This window comes from Peromyscus eremicus, chromosome 2 (genome assembly GCF_949786415.1).
Source record: "Peromyscus eremicus chromosome 2, PerEre_H2_v1, whole genome shotgun sequence".
NCBI lineage: Eukaryota > Metazoa > Chordata > Mammalia > Rodentia > Cricetidae > Peromyscus > Peromyscus eremicus.
The window spans coordinates 129974093-129991428 of NC_081417.1; the positions used below are offsets into that span (position 1 = coordinate 129974093).

The 17336-nt window shown below is 45.8% G+C and overlaps 1 protein-coding gene across 1 annotated transcript in view; it reads right to left on the bottom strand.

Annotated features, from left to right (window-relative positions):
• The window catches only part of Armh1 (armadillo like helical domain containing 1), a 47555-nt gene that overhangs the window by 28215 nt on the left and 2004 nt on the right, over nucleotides 1-17336 (bottom strand). The window contains exon 2 of the mRNA XM_059254828.1: nucleotides 162-281. The gene's annotated coding sequence lies outside the window, so the exon portion shown is untranslated. The remainder of the gene's footprint in view (nucleotides 1-161; nucleotides 282-17336) is intronic.

Consider the following 17336-nt stretch of genomic DNA (forward strand, 5'->3'; position numbering starts at 1 on the left):
GATCTAGTTAAAAGGACTTTACAGTCTGAAACATCCTAAAATTGATTCTAAATTAACGTTTCCTCACATGTATTTGAGATATTGATGGGGCCCTGCTATCAGGCTTTTATTAGGGAGTGATAATCTGAGGCAGGCTGAGACAGACGTACATACATACCAACCTTTACTACTCCCCAGAGGACACGGGGTCCGTGCTCCTGGGAAGGGTAGCCACGCAGCTTCAGGAAGACACCGCAGGGTCCAATCAGCCTTTAGAACTGGGGGAACAAGTGTGGACCAACCTAAACACAAAAGATGACCCAAGCCTCATGGGATGCCATCAATTATGGTAAATCTACTGCAGTCAGAGGCATAAAAATACTGTCATAGGCTGTGGCCACCTTCAACAGCCAAACCAGCCTGAAGAAGATGGGACCAGTGCTGTTTCAGACCCCAGGGAGGAGGGGATGAGACACCAGCATTAACCATATCAGGATGGATTCTTCACAGGGTCAGAACTCGAGTGCTACCAGAGAAGCATCCAGCAGTTCTGGGGTAGGAAACTCCAGGCAGGATGCGCCGCGTGACGGTCCCCCAGAGTCCCAGGAGCTCACTCTTCCCTTCTGTTCTCCTTTCCTTTCTCTTTGCTTTTTCTTCCTTTGAAACAGGGTCTCACTAGGTGGGCCTCAAACATGACCTTCTTGTGCCTAGCACACCTAGCTTCAACTCTCAAGTGTGCAGGGAAGACCTATCGAGAGTAGCGCTCTACAAGGCGTGGGAGACAAGAGGTGCATGTGACCTCGCCAGGGCCCTGGAGGCACTCCTGGGGAGGAGCAGGAGCTTTGGAACCAGCCTGGGCTCAAGGCTGTGAAATCAAAGCAAATACTTTACCAACTGAGCCATCTCTGGCCCTGACAGGGTCTTTTAAAAAGCATCTAGGATACAGTGGGGTCATCAAGTGCACCTTTGTTTAATATGAAGGTACAGTGGGGTCATCAAGGTGTACCTTTGTTTAATATGAAGGTGTTTTTACAAGAACAGATCAGGGCTGGATGTGGTGGCTAACATCTTTAATCCTAACTTGTGAGAGGCAGAGGCAGGCAGATCTCTGTGAGTTCAAGGCTAGCCTGGTCTACATAGTGAATTTCAAACCAGCCAGGGCTATAGCCTGATATAGGCTATAGTGAGACCCTGTCTCAAAATCCAAAAGAATGTATGGGCAATAGTGGCACATGTCTTTAATTCCAGCACTTGGGAGGCAGAGGCAGGCAGATCTTTATGAGTTTGAGGCCAGCCTGGTCTATAAAGCAAGTTTCAGGACAGCCAGAGCTGTTACACAGAGAAACCCTGTCTCAAAAACCACCACCAACAACAAAATGTTAGAAAGTATTAGGACATGGGGAGCCAAATGAAGATATAGGGAAAGATGGCCATCTTCAATGAGAGCAGAGGTCTGGGAGCCAGCAGCCCCACAGCACTATTAATTCAGTTCTCAGCCGGCAGACCTGGGCAGTAATACAGTTCTGCTTTTTTCTTTTAAAGATGGCCATGTGTGGTGGCACACGGCTTTAATCCCAGCACTGGGGAGGCAGAGGCAGGCGGATCTCTGTGAGTTCGAGGCCAGCCTGGCCTACAGAGCGAGTTCCAGGAAAGGCGCAAAACTACACAGAGAAACCCTGTCTCGGAAACACCCCCCCCCAAAAAAAGATGGACATGTGTCAGCCATGTAATGCATTGCCCACCAAGGCCAGTAGAGGGCGTTGGACACTCTGGAACTGGAGTTACAGGTGGCTGAGTCACCATGTGGGTGCTAGGAATAGAACCCAGGTCCTCTTCAAGAGTAACCAGTGCTCGTGAGCTCTGAGCCATGACTCCAGCCCTATTCCTGTTGTTTAAGCCATCCAGCCTGCAGTTCTTTGTCACAGCAGCCTCAGCAAACTAATATACTACTATTACTTGATTTATCAATCTTGGACAAAATTTATTATTTATTATTCTGGCGGATGAGGAATTAGTTCTCTTGAAGTACTCCAACCCTCCCTTTCCTCTTGCCCATCCTCACAATATAATTTCCCACAATTTACAGTTAAATCAATAGTGTTTACATTATTGACCAAGTAAATAAACTCTTCAGCCAAGCAATAAAATACTATTACATTTTCTTTCCTTACGGTTTGGCTTTTACCTAGAGTCAATCATGGCCATTTCTTTTCAATCATTTAGTTCTAATTATCTGCAGTGATTTACCCTGCAAATGTTCCATATGTAGCAGGATTTATTTTTCTAAATGTTCAACCCACATCTGACTAGCCTCTTCTCCCTGGAGACCTGTGTCCACAGACCTCTTTCTCCTTCAGGTGGGGCTGTTACAAAGCCTGGTTTACAAATCTGCCTTGGGGTTTCCTCTGGCCGCTCTTCATCGTAGGACTGGACACCTTGTTTCTTGATTTACTCCTTTGTTTAACTGGGGCACGCTCTGTAGTGGTGAACGTAGGTGTGTCCCAGAAAATCTGCTAACACCTCTTCTATTGGAGGCTAACCCCTATTGGACAGGCTGGGTGTGTGACTCCATGTAACAAATATGGCGGGGCTGGAGAGATGGCACAGAGGTTACGAGCACTGGCTGCTCTTCCAGAGGACCCAGGTTCAATTCCCAGCACCCACATGGCAGTTCACAACTGTCTGTAATTCCACTTCCAGAGGATCTGACACTCTCATACAGACATACATTAAATAAATAAATCTTTAAAACAAAACAAAACAAAACAAAACAAAAAAAACAAATATGGCAAGGCTTGATCCATCACACAGTCCCCTTTGCTTCTGTTGGTAAGTCTGATGTCATTCTGATTCCTGCCTGTGCCTTGGTGGCTCTCCTCTCCTCAGGACTTTGAAACCTTTTCTGAAACTGTGGACCGGGGATGAAGCCCAGTAGTGGAGCGCTAACCTGAGCATGTGTGAGTCCTGTTTGAATAATTCGAACTGGGGAGATGGGCACAGATCTTGTGCTTGATGGGTACAAGGTTTGAGGATGTCACAGAACCTTTTATTTTATTGTATTAAAAAACATTAGAAATACAATTATTTATTTGTGCACGCACACATTTGTGCATGCCACACTGTATGTGCAGAGGTCAGAGCACAACTTGTGGAAATAGGTTCTCTCTTTCCATCATATGGGGCCCAGAATAGAACTCAGCTCATCTAACCACTGAGCCATCCTTACCCCCTTTTTGTTTTAAAAGATTTATTTATTTTTGTCATATGTGTATGGGTGTTCATCTGCATGCGTGTGTGTGTGTGTGTGTGTGTGTGTGCGCGCGTGCGTGTGTGTGTGTGTGTGTGTGTGTGTGTGTGTGTGTATAGCACCTGTGTCTGGGGCCTCCTCAGAGCCAGAAGAGGACCTCAGATTCTCTGGAACCAGAGTCACAGGTAGTTGTAAACCACAATGTGGGTGTTGAGAACCTAACACAAGGCCTCTGCAAGAGCAGCCAATGCTCTTAACCTCTGAGCCTCTCTCCAGCCCTCCATAGAGCCTTATAAAGAAATCATTATAGTTCTTGGCTGGGCGGTGGTGGCGCACGCCTTTAGTCCCAGCACTTGGGAGGCAGAGGCAGGTGGATCTCTGTGAGTTCGAGGCCAGCCTGGTCTCCAAAGCGAGTTCCAGGAAAGGCGCAAAACTACACAGAGAAACCCTGTCTCGAAAAACCAAAAAAAAAAAAAAAAAAAAAAAAAAGAATCATTATAGTTCTAATAGTGTGATCTGATAGGGCCAGCACAGGACATCAGCCCAGGACACTTGCTTTGGTTTGGGTGCTAGCTGTTACGGAAGGCCTATGGCCAGCCAGGGGAGACACAGGGAGAAATTCTAGGCAGAGGGAATAAAGCATGCAATTGGCTCAGAGGTGAGTGAGCAGACGATAAAGATCCCCTTGCCCCTGCCTCTTGTGCTCAACTAAAGGCATGTACCACCATGCCTGGCATGGCTTGTTTTGGCAATCTCTTGATTATTGCCTCCAGTAACTGGAGAATGGGACTGAAGAGATGGTTCAGCTGTTAAAAGTGCTTGCTGTTCTTCCAGAGGCTGGGGTGCAGTTCGAAGCACCCATGTTGGGCAGCTCACAACTGCTGTAACTCCAGTTCTGGGGATCTGACACCCTCTTCTGGCCTCCATGGGCACCTGCACACATTCATGCAAACATACACATTAGAAAAAAAAAAGATGGGGCAGGAGATACAGTTCAGCAGTTAAAAGCACAGACTGCCTTGGTGAAGAGCTGGGTTTGATTCCTATATGGTGGCTCACAACCTTCTGTCACTCCATTTCCAGGGGATCAGATGCCCTCTTCTGGCCTCCAAGGCACTAGGCATGCACGTGTGCACAGACATTCATACGGGCAAAACACTCATACACATAAAACAATAAAAAAAACTTTGAAAAGTAACTAATAAAAGGATGCTTGAAGAGGCAAGACTGGAGGTGGGGGCCAGCTCAGAAGCCATGCTCAGGGTACCACGGGAAGACAGAAGCAGAACAACTCTCAGGAAGAGACAACGGGACCGGAGGATGAGAGAAGGGAGGAACCAAGCATGCTCACAGGAAGCGCAGGGCCTGTCAGGAGAACCCAGCCCACATCTCCATTTTTCTTTGCAGTGCTGGGGATAGAACCTAGGGTCACTTACAATGTAGGCGAACACTATGCCACTGAGATACACTCCATGTGGCCTAGGCTGTCCTCAACTTGCTATGTAGCCCAGGGTGACCCTGAACATGCTCACACACACCATAATAAGTAAATTTAAAAAAAGGTCCCTATCTAACCTTGTCCCTGTTCATGTTCATATGACTAGACCTCCAGTGCTCAATCTCCCAGGCCTTCCAGAACTCTTAATGATACCCTGCCACCAAGAGTGGCCAGCTTCCAAGCTGGGCAGCGGTGGCACACGCCTTTAATCCCAGCACCCAGGAGGCAGAGCCAGGCCAATCTCTTTGAGTTTGAGGCCAGCCTGGTCTACAGAATGAGATCCAGCGCAGGCACCAAAACTACAACAGAGAAACCCTGTCTCGAAAAACCAGAATAAAAAATTTTTGTCCTTTGGCAAAACCCCTGGGCCATTTCGGACTCGTGGCTCTGTGGTCCTCCTTCTACCACCTTTCTCTCTCCCTGTGCTGTCAAAATGAACCCTCCCCTCGCTGGAGGCTGAGCTCAAGGGCAAGGGTTGGTGTCCCTGTCCCTGTGTCCCGGGGCAGGGTGGCATAAAATAGATGTTTAAAAATGTCTGCCGGCTGATTAGAAGCCAGCCACTCTTGTTTTGATGGTTATATCCGAATGCCCATGATATGTAGGTACATAAAACTACTGCCTCTTCTCCAAGCTGCCATGTGCAGAGTAGTGGAAGCGCCATCCAAGGAGGCCAGCGCGAGGTCTATGAGGCATTTTACGGCAGCGACAGGGATGGCCATGTCAGCGTGGTGTCATCTTTGGACACTAAGGACAGGGATTCGGTGCCATGAACGGTCAGTTAAATTGTAATTGGAGAGAGCTGTTCTTCTGAAAACCATAATGTTCTTCAGTTGCAGCCAAATGGCATCCAAGAAGGGGAGAAAAATTTTTTGAAATGTCAAAGAAATCATTTCCAATTTGGTGCTCACCAGCAGACACTCTAATGATCAGGAGAAACGAGAAGCAAACAAATTAGCACTAATGGAAAATGGCTTTTGGGGAAGAGGATTTAAATTACAGTCAGCCCATCATGGCATGCAGCGGGCAATAAAAGTCCGTTTCACCAGCTTGATCCGAACTGGAGCTCCTGTGGAATGCCAGAGAAAAACGTCCGACGCCATCGCGCTCATTGGACTCTCTAAGTGGCAGCCAATTACAACTCATTATTTTACCTTGGAGAGAAAATGATGTGAGAAATCACAGTACATGAAATTAAAATCCAGATTAGAAACCTTCATCCAAATTGTTTGTGGCCTTCTAGCCTTGGCAAAGTCTTCTGCAAGAATGACCAGCATGCCTTGTCTTCTTTCCAGAACGAACTCTTTGATTTCCCCTCCATCATCAGAGGTGATTAATAAGGGGGTCTTATCCACAAATCATTTCTACAGTGGCCAAAAAGTCCTTCAAGCAAGCAAACCGAAATCACAAAATTTCGAAATCTAGCTTCCATGCTAAGTCAGAGGTCCTTAGCCACACTCAAAAGGAAGCTACCAACCATCAACAACTATGAGGAGCCAGGCCTGTAACCCAGCACCTGGGAGACTGAGGCAGGGGAACTACCATAAATTCAAGGCTACTCTGGGTTATGTAACAAGTACCAGGCCATCCAGGACAGCATAGCAAGATCCTGTCTCAAAAGAACAAACCAAGCCAGAAAAACAAACAAAAAAAACAAAAAAGAGCTCATTATGTCTTGTTTCTAGATAAAATTTCCCAGAGAGCTCCCCTTGCCAACTCCGTCCCCTAAATGCAGGACAGAATCTGGAGGCAGAAGCTGGTGTAGAAGCCATGAAGGGGTGCTTCTTTTTGGCTTGCTGTCCATGGCAAGCCATCATAAAAGCAAGAAACCTCCAAGACATGGTTATCAGCCTAGCTCACGCTCCCCAGGTCCCCTCACAGACAAAGGGGTCACTGGATCCCATTCCTGGGGGGGGGGGGTCACAGGTCAGATTGAAACAAGGCCTTCCCCTTGGAGTCTTGGCCTGTTTCCCCACTCTCAGCCTTCATACAGAGATAAGTCGTGTGTGCTAGCTTTATGTCAACTTGACACAATTTAGAGTTATCAGAAAGGAGGGAGTCTCAGTTGAGAAAACACTTCTCTAAGATCCAGCTGTAAAGCATTTTCTTAATTAGTGATTAATGTGGGAGGGCCCAGCTCATTGTGGGTGGGGCTATCCCTGGGCTGATGGTCCTGGGTTCCATAAGAAAGCAGACTGAGCAAGCCATGGACAGCAAGCCAAAAAGAAGCACCCCTTCATGGCTTCTGCCCCAGCTTCTGCCTCCAGGTTCTTGTCCTGCCTGAGTCCCTGCCCTCACTGCTTTTGATGATGAACTGTCATAGGGAACTGTGCGTGCAATAACCCTTTCCTCCCCAAGTTGCTTTTGGCCATGGTGTGTCACCACAGCAATAGTCACCCTAACTAAGACATTGGGTGTCACTCAAAGATGGAAATATACTTTGAGAAACGTGTTTAGAAATACATCCTTGTGTGTACATCACAGAATGTAATTACATGAACTCATATATCTAAACAATATGATATGGCCTGATGCTACTAGGCTACAAATCTATCAGCATGCTACCACACTAGCTGTAGGTAACGTAACACATTAGTCATTGCATATCTGAACACTGAAAACATGCCAAGGGCTGGAGAGATGGTTCTGTAGCTAAAAGCACGTTTCAGAGGATCTGGGTTCAGTTTCCAGCATCTACGTGGTGGCTTGAAACCACACATAACTCCAGTTCCAGGAGACAGATGAACTCTTCTGACCTCTGCAGGCGATACATGTACATGCATGTGGGCACAACAATTACATACATAAAATAAGTACCTAAAAGGCTGAAAATGTAGTTCAACGGTGTAGAATCTGCTTTAGTACATGTGAAGCCCTGGGCTTGATACCATAGCCATAAAAAAATATAAAAGATTTAAAAAAAGACACACTTGTGTAGGGCACTTCCTAATGGAGCCTATAGACTCCGAGGTTGTTTTGTGTGACACTGTAAGTAGTGTGGGAGTGAAGGCCTAAGATGTTAGAATAGGTTATGTAGATTTTACTTATTATTTATTTATTAATTATTTTGAGACAGGGTCTATGTAGCTCTGGCTATCCTAGAACTCACTATGTAGACCAGGCTGGTCTTGAAATCCCAGAGCTATCTGCCTCTGCCTCCCAAGGCTGGGATTAAAAGTGTGCACCACCGGCCGGGCGGTGGTGGCGCACGCCTTTAATCCCAGCACTCGGGAGGCAGAGGCAGGCGGATCTTTGTGAGTTCGAGGCCAGCCTGGTCTACAAAGCGAGTTCCAGGAAAGGCGCAAAGCTACACAGAGAAACCCTGTCTCGAAAAACGAAAAACAAACAAACAAAAAAAAAAAAAGTGTGCACCACCATGCCGGGTCTGTGTACAGATTTTATAAGTACCACATTCTGGGCTGTTATTTGCTGTGGATATCGCCCTATATAAATAAAACACTGATTGGCCAGTGGCCAGGCAGTAAGTATAGGCGGGACAAAGAGAGAGGAGAAGGCTGGGAAGTGGAAGACTGAGGGAGAGAGACCTGCCAGCCACTGCCATGACAAGCAAGATGTAAGGTACCGGTAAGCCATGAGCCACGTGGCAACTTATAGATTAATAGAAATGGGTTAATTCAAGATAGAAGAAGTAGATAACAAGAAGTCTGCCACGGCCAATACAGTTTATAAGTAATATAAGCGTCTGAGTGATTATTTTATACGTGGGTTGTGGGACTGTGGGGCTTGATGGGACCTGGAGAGAAGATCTCCAGCAACAGTTATTACGTGTATAAACATTTTTATTTCTTCAATAATAAATTCACTTTAAAACAAAGAACAGAACACAAATGAAAAGGTGCTGGAGCTTAGAGGCCTGGCGAGCAGGCATGAGAACCCGGGGAGATGGTGGAACCCTTTGGGAGATGGATCTGTTGGGAAGAGGCCAATCATCGGTGCCCACTGTCAAAGGGGATGCTGGGACCCCAGGCTGTGGCTTCTCTCTCCCACCGTCACAGTCTCCTCATCCTAACATTCTGCTTGCCACCAGCGGGGGAGCTGAGAGGCCAACCAAACACTGGAACCTCTCAAGCATGAACCACAGTAAACCTCTATTTAAGTTGCTTTTCTCAGACATTTTGTTACAAAACATTTTGCTACTAGTCCAACATATTCATCTTACTGTTATTTGTTTGTTTGTTTGAAAACAGTGTCTCTTTTCATAGCCCTGACTATACTAGAATTCACTATGTAGATGAGGCTGGCCTGGAATTTATAGAAATCCCTGTGTTCCTGCCTCTGTGCTGGGATTAAAGACGTGTGCCACCATACCCAGCACTTACTGTTACTTTCTATACACAATGTCAGTTCTTTTTAAAGCACTTTTCTCTCTTTTTAAAGACAGAGCCTCATATAGCCCAGGCTTGCCTCAGACTCCCTATATGGGGGAGGAAGACCATGGATTTTCTTTGCATATGTGTATTTGTGGTGTGTGTATGCATGTTTGTATGTATGTGGATAGGTGCATGTGCTGAAACTGAGTGTCTTTTATTGCTCTCCACTTTATTTATTGAAACTTCTGTGCAACAAGCCTTTTCTACACTATGAATATGTATTACCCTCATTGGTTAATAAAAAGCTGACAGGCTGGTAGCTGGGCAGGAAGTTAGGAAAGAAAGCCAAACTGAGAATGATGGGAAGAAGGAAGGTGGAGTCAGGAGAGATGCCAGTCACCAGCTGGAGGAACAAGACGTGCGAGAGGACAGGTAAAGCCACGAGCCATGTGGCAAAACATAGATGAATAGAAATGGACTAATTTAAATGTGAGAGCTAGTTAGTAATAAACCTGAGCTATTGGCCGAGCATTTATAAGTAATATAAGCTTTTGTGTAGTAATTTGGGAAGTGGCTGCTGGGTATTTGGGAATAGGCAGGCAGGAGAGAAATGTCTGTTTATATATGGTGCCCAACATGGGGCACCAGATGATGCATAAATTTAATTAATTTTATCAATAAAAACCAGGAGTCAGATATGGGGTAAAAACCTGAAAGATCAGAGAAGCAGGGAGCAGCCACCAATGACTTCTTACCTTTTCTGTTCCTCCAACCAAAAAGGCTGAGATCCTGTCTCAGCCCCGCCTTACCACTTCCTGTCCCTCTCTCTACAGTCGTCCAAACCTCTATGGTTAACTAGTGGCTAGCTCCACCCTCTGACTCCAAACAAGCTTTATTTGTCAAAACACAAACAAAATATCACACAGAAACATGGTTTCTTGATGAACAGAGAGCTTGCCAATTCTGGGTAGTATACCTGGCCAGGTTGTCCCAGGGATTCCCTGTCTCTGCCTCCCAAGTGCTTGCCATTTCTGCCCAACTTATGTGGGTTCTGGGGATCTGAACTCTGGTGTTCAAACCTACTTGCACAGTCAACACATGATTTGGAGGTTTGTTTTGTTTTGTTTTTTTGCTTTTTTGTTTTTCGAGACAGGGTTTCTCTGTGTAGCTTTGTACCTTTCCTAGAACTCGCTTTGTAGACCAGGCTGGCCTCGAACTCACAAAGATCCACCTGCCTCTGCCTCCCAAGTGCTGGGATTAAAGGTGTGTGCACTACCGCCAGGCTCAATTTGGAGCTTTTAAAAAAAATGTATTTATTTTTATTTTATGTTCTTTGGTGTTTTGCCATGGGTCCCCTGAAACTGGAGTTATAGACCATTGTGAGCTGTCATGTGGGTTCTGGGAATTGAACCCAGGTCCTCTGGAAGAGCAGCCAGTGCTCTTAACCACTGAGCCATCTCTCCAGCCCCAATTTAGAATGTTTGATCCCATGCCTTTACTTATTTTCCTATATCTCCTTATATAACCTCATTGTTCACTCACAAGCCCCACTTTTCTTCTACCCAGACTCACTCTGCCCTTAATTCTATTCCCCAGACCTACTCTCCAGCTCTACAAAACAACTTAGATCTCGCCACACTCTCCCCCACTCTCCTCACCCCTCCCAGGGCTCCACAGCCACACTCTCCCCCACCCCCCTCACCCCTCCTAAGTCTCCACAGCCACACTCTCCCCCACACTCCTCACCCCTCCCAAGGCTCCACAGCCACACTCTCCCCCACCCCCCTCACCCCTCCTAAGGCTCCACAGCCACACTCTCCCCCACACTCCTCACCCCTCCCAAGGCTCCACAGCCACACTCTCCCCCACCCCCCTCACCCCTCCTAAGGCTCCACAGCCACACTCTCCCCCACACTCCTCACCCCTCCCAAGGCTCCACAGCCACACTCTCCCCCACACTCCTCACCCCTCCTAAGTCTCCACAGCCACACTCTCCTCCACTCTCCTCACTCCTCCCAGGGCTCCATGTTTCATCTCCTTCATTCCCTGTCTTTCTTCCTCTTCCTGGCCCCCTCACTCTGCCTTGACAATTCTTCCTCCACCCTCAGCTTCCTCACAGCCACTTTGCCCAGCTCCAAAGCTGTGTCCTGGGCTCTGCAAAGCCTTCATTGGTGGTGGCCTCTTATACTCTCACATCCCAAGGACTGAGAGGGGGAACTGGTGTCTCCTCAGCAAAGCCCATCCAAGTTTCTTATCCTATATCCTCATTTATTTATTATTAATTTTTTATTTTATAATTTAATTTTACATATCAGCCACGGATTCCCGTCCTCCCTCCTCCCACTGCCCCCCCTCCCCCAACCCATCCCCCCATTCCCATCTCCTCCAGGGCAAGGAGTCCCCTGGGGATTCAGCTCAACCTGGTAGATTCAGTTGAGGCAGGTCCAGTCCCCTTCTCCCTTCACCCAGGCTGAGCAAAGTGTCTCAGCATAGGTAGGCCCCAGGTTCCAAACATATGTACTCACTCATAGGTGGATACTAGATGTAAAACAAAGGGTGACTAGACTGCTACTCATAACTCCAGGGAGGCTACCTAATAAAGAGGACCCTAAGAAAGACACAGAGATCGCCCAATGACAGAGAAATGGATGAGATCTATATCCTCATTTAAAAGCCCCCGAGACGTTAAGGATCAGGCCATTCATGTGTATGTACCTTTGTCCCCCATGCTGACACCAAAAAGACCTGTTTTATTCATCAAAGATAAATATCTAAGGGGCCATGAGAGGGCTCAGTGGGTAAAAGGGCTTGCTGATAAGCCTAGTGACCTGGGTTCAATCCCCAGGACCCACAAAGTGGAAGGAAAGAAGTGAATCCTGCAAGCTATCTTCTGAATTCCACACGTGTGCTGTGGCACACGCACATAAATAAAGAGTAATTTATTTTATTTTGTTGGTATTTTGAGAAAGGGTCTCTCTATATAGACTTAGCTGACCTGGGGCTCACTATGTAGACTAAGCTGGTCTTGAACTTATAGAGATCCATCTGTCTCCATCTCTGGAGTGCTGGGATTCAAAGGTGTGTACCACAGTATTTGGCTAGAATGTAATTTAAGAAAATGATTAGGCTGGGTGTGGTGGCAAACAAAGGAACAAACAGAATAAAGGATTAATATTTCACTCACAGGCACGCTCTCCCCACCCATGCCCGCTCAAGGTCCGCCACTTGCCTGGAGGGATCCAATGTCAGCATCCTGACTGTCTCCTGGGCTCCATGTTGGCCACACCTGAGACCTTGTCTTCACCCAGAACTACTTAAACCACATCACTATTTTATTTATCTATTTCCAAGATGTGGGTTCTTTTCCTTCACTTCATTGGGAGGCTGGCAGTGTCTCCCTCAGCCTTCCACTTCCCAGAATTCTCCTCTCTCCTTGTCCCACCTATACTTCCTGCCTGGCTACTGGCCAATCAGTGTTTTATTTATTAACCAATCAGAGCAACACACTTAACATACAGAACATCCCACAGCACTTCCCCCCCCTTTTTTTTTTCCAAAAGGAAGGTTTTAACTTTCACATAGTAAAATTACATGTAACAAAACAATTATCAAGCAAGAATTACAGTTACAATATCTAGTCTATTTATAATATCTAGTCTATTTGTATTTGGCAAAATTAAAGAAGATATCCTATCTATCCTATATTTGTGAGTCTAAGGTTTCATGCCACTTTCTCTCTCTCGTATCCACGTTAGGTCTTAGGTCTTGATCTCTTCAATCATTCCTTTGCCAGAATCCTCAAGTTCCTTCCCTTTGTCTTCTCACTGCATTTACCTGATAAACTCAGCGATTCCCCTAGCCTCCCCGCACCTGCCATTATGTAGCCGAATATTGTTGGGGGGGGGGAATAATGTACTGCCATTCAGACTGGTGCTACGGCTACTGCTCTCAGACCACAACAGGCACATGACAGCAGAAGTCTCTAGACTTCCTTAGATATCTTCTCCTTCACTGTTGCTATCTATTCTTTCCAACCTCAAACAGGATCTCTAATCCTGACTCTCACTGGCTAACAGGTCCCTATGTCTCAGAGAGAATGTGCCACTTGTGATGGCTACTACTGGTTGTCATCTGGAATTAACTATAACCCTATCAGCTGGGTACACCTTTGAGGGACTTTTCTTTCTTTCTTTCTTTCTTTCTTTCTTTCTTTCTTTCTTTCTTTCTTTCTTTTTTTTTTTTTTAAAGATTTATTATGTGTACACTCTTCTGCTTGCATGTATGCCTGCAAGCCAGAAGAGGGCACCAGATCTCATTACAGATGGTTGTGAGCCACCATGTGGTTGCTGGGAATTGGAAGAGCAGCCAGTGTTCTTAACCTCTGAGCCATCTCTCCAGCCCGAGGAATTTTCCTTGATTGGGCTGTTTGAAGTGGGAAGACCCACCCTAAATCCGGATCTCTTGAGGTGGGAAGATCCAATTTAAATCTGCACCACATTTCTGGTGGAAGCCTATATAAAGGACATGGAAGAATGAAGCACCTGCTCTTTGTCTGGTTGTCCTCACTCGTGACTCATTGATATCAGCACCTACTTCTTTATGATTCCAGCATTTACTGAAGACCACCTGAGACATTCAGCCCTGTGGACTGAACAAGCACTGGACTCTCGGACTTTCTATTGGGAGACAGCCATTGTTGGAATAGCTAGACCACAGTCTGTAAGCCACTCTAATAAACCCCATATATATTCATTCTGTGTTCTGTTCCTCTAAAAACACTGACTAATACACCATTAAACAAGAATTCCCTAAGTTTCTCATTACCACACCTACCAATGCCTTAATCTCAACATGCATTCTTCCTTTCTGTCACATTTCAAATGTTCCTTTGTGTGTGTGTGTGTGTGTGTGTGTGTGTGTGTGTGTGTGTGTGTATGCACACACACACAAGTGTGCATTCATATGGAAGTCAGAGGTCAATGCTGGGTGTCTTAGTCAGTGTTCTAGTGCTGTGAAGAGACACCATGGCCATGGCAACTATTATAAAGAAAAGCATTTAACTGGGGCTTGCTTATAGTTTCAGAGGTTTAGTCCATTATCATCATGGCGGGAAGCAAGGCAGCATGCAGGAAGACATGGTGCTGGAGAAGGAGCTGAGAGTTCTACATCTTGATTCACAGACAACAGGAAGTAGTCTGAGATATTGGGTGAGGCTTGAACACATATGAGCCCTCAAAACCCACCTCCATAGTGACACACTTCCTCCAACAAGACCACACCTCCTAATAGTGCCATTCCCTTTGGGGTCCATTTTCTTTCAAACCACCAGTTTTTCATGGGCTTCTGAAATCTCAAAGCCCACCCCCAGTGACACACTTCCTCCAACACGGCCACATCTTCTAATCTTTTCAAATAGTGTCACTCTCTGGTGACCAAGCATTTAACTCTATGAGCCTGTGGGGGCATTGTCACTCAAACCACCACATTTCACTCCCTGGCCCCCACAGGCTTACAGTCATATCAAAATGCAAATATGCATTCTGTACAACTTCAGAAGTCCCCATAGTCTATAACAGTCTCAACAATGTTTAAAAGTCCAAAGTCTCTTCTAAAATGCAAGGAAATCTCTTAACTGTAACCCCTATAAAATCAAAATAAAAAAGCAGATCTCATACTCCCAACATACAGTGGCACAGAATATACATTGCCATTCCAAACGGGAGGAAAGGGAGCATAGTAAGAAAACACTGGACCAAAGCAAGACCAAAAACCAGCTGGGAAAACTCCAAATTCTGCATTTTCAAGATGTCAAAATGCTCTTCAGATCTCCAACTCCTTGCAGCTTTGTTGACCGCCACACACTTCTCTCTCTTGGGTTGCTTTCACACTCTGTTAGCAGCTTTCCTCAGCAGGTATCCCACGACTATGACTTCTCCAACATCTGGTGTCTCCAGCAAAATCCAGGCTTCACTTTCACATCTTCACACAACAGCCTTTCTGGGCCTCCAAGCAGGGACTACACTGACACATGCCAGACCTTGGCGGCTTTCCTTAGTCGAGGAGGGAGATTCCACAACCCCATCTTGTATCCTGGACTCTAAAGCCATAACCATGTGGCTGAAGCTGACAAGTTCTACTGCTTGCTGGGGCTGGAACTTGGCCACCTTGTTCAAATACATTTTCATCAGCTTTCTGCTTTTGATGGTTTTCTTCACTGTTTAAATTCCTTTAATTTTTTAAATTCCTTTTCATAAGTTGGAGGCTTAGCTGGGTGGGGGTCTTGCCCCGAGGTCACCACTCCCTTTATTCCACGGAGCATCAGGTTTTTCCTTAATCTTTTTATCTCATTGAGTATTGGACTTAGCTCCATTACACTTCCTGGGTGCTCATTTCCTCCTCAAATTGTACATTTTGTATTTTCCTTGCTCGGCTTGCTTCTTTAATTATAGATCTACACAAGAGTGACCTCTAATAACCACATGACAGAGTCAATACTAGGCTGCCTTGAAATCTCCTCTGCCAGTGCCATTAATCCAAAACTCTTCAGTTTAGCCTGTTGCAGAATATTTGTTTAACTAGGCAAAGAGAATTACATTTGTTTATGTTGTGGAATACTGCTTTAACTATGTAAAGGTGTGTCACATTTGTTTATGCTGCATTTGTTTAACTATGTAAAGATGTGTGGCTCTGCCTGCCTAAGGCACAACTGATTGGTCTAATAAGAAGCTGAATGGCTAATAGCTAGGCAGTAGATGGATGAGCAGGGCTAGCTGACAGAGAGAGTGAACAGAAGGAGAAAAAGAGAGAAAAAAAGATCAAGGAACAAGGAAATGAGGAGAGAAGGATGCAGGGGGCCAGCCACCCAGCTCCACAGCCAGCCATGGAGTAAGAAGTAAAGAAAGGTAAACAGGAATAGAGAAAGGTAAAAGCCCAGAGGCAAAAGATAGATGTGATAATTTAAGTTAAGTAAAGTGGGGCTGGAGAGATGGCTCAGAGGTTAAGAGCACTGACTGCTCTTCCAGAGGTCCTGAGTTCAATTCCCAGCAACCACATGGTGGCTCACAACCATCTGTAATGAGATCTGGTGCCCTCTTCTGGTCAGCAGTTATACATGCTGTATACATAATAAATAAATCCTTAAAAAAAGAAAAGCTGGCAAGAAACAAGCCAAGCTAAGGTTGGGCATTTATAAGTAAGAATAAGACTCTGTGTGATTTATCTGGGAGCTGGATGATGGACCCCCAAAGAGTAAAGAGTAAAAGAACCAACTACACCCAAGGCTAGCCAGACATGAAGTAGGACATACAGAATGAAAGAAAGGTAAAAGTCCTGAGGCAAAACACAGATGAAGAAAAACAGGTTAAATTAAGTTATAAGAGCTAATGGGAGAAGCATAAGCTAAGGCAAAGCACTCATAACTAGTATTAAGTCTCTGTGTCTTTATTTGGGAGCTGGTTTGTGGCCTAAAAGAAAGCCTGCTGCATTAGCCTCAGGCAGATTTTTTGGACAAAGGCAGAAAGCAGTTACATTCTTTGCCAAAATATCACAAGAATGGTCTCTAGACCACATACTAATAATCTTCTCTTCTAAAACCTCTTTATATGGGCCATCATGATCTCCATTGCTCTCAGCACCATTGTTTTCCACACTCCTACTAGTGTGGCCCACTAAGCCCCAGTTCCCTGCTTTCCCTCAACAGGTTACCTAATCCAAAGTCTCAAAGTCCACACTCTACCCATAAGGGCATGGTCAGGCCTGTCACAGTAATACCAATACTGTTCCCTGGTACCAACTTCTGTCTTAGTCAGTGTTCTATTGCTGTACAGAGACCATGACCATGGCAACTTTTATAAAGGAAAGCATTTAATTGGCGCTGGCTTACAGTTCAGAGGTTTAGTCCATTATCAGCATGGCAGGGAACATGGTGATATGCAGGCAGACTGGTGCTGGAGAAGTAGCTGAGAGTTCTACATCTGGATCCCACCACACTCAGTGTCTTTCTCTCTCTCCACCTTTTTATTCTTTTGGTTTTTTGTTTGTTTGTTTCGAGACAGGGTTTCTCTGTGTAGCCGTGGCTGTCCTGGATCTCGCTCTGTAGACCAGGCTGGCTTCAAACTCACAGAGATCCGCCTGCCACTGCCTCCCAAGTGCTGGGATTAAAGGCGTGCGCCACCACCGCCCGGCCCACTGTGCAGTTTTTACGTGAGTGCTGGGCATCCAAGTTGGTTCCTCATGCTCAGCCGGGAAACACTTTACTGGCGGGCCATCTCCCTGGTCACTCCTC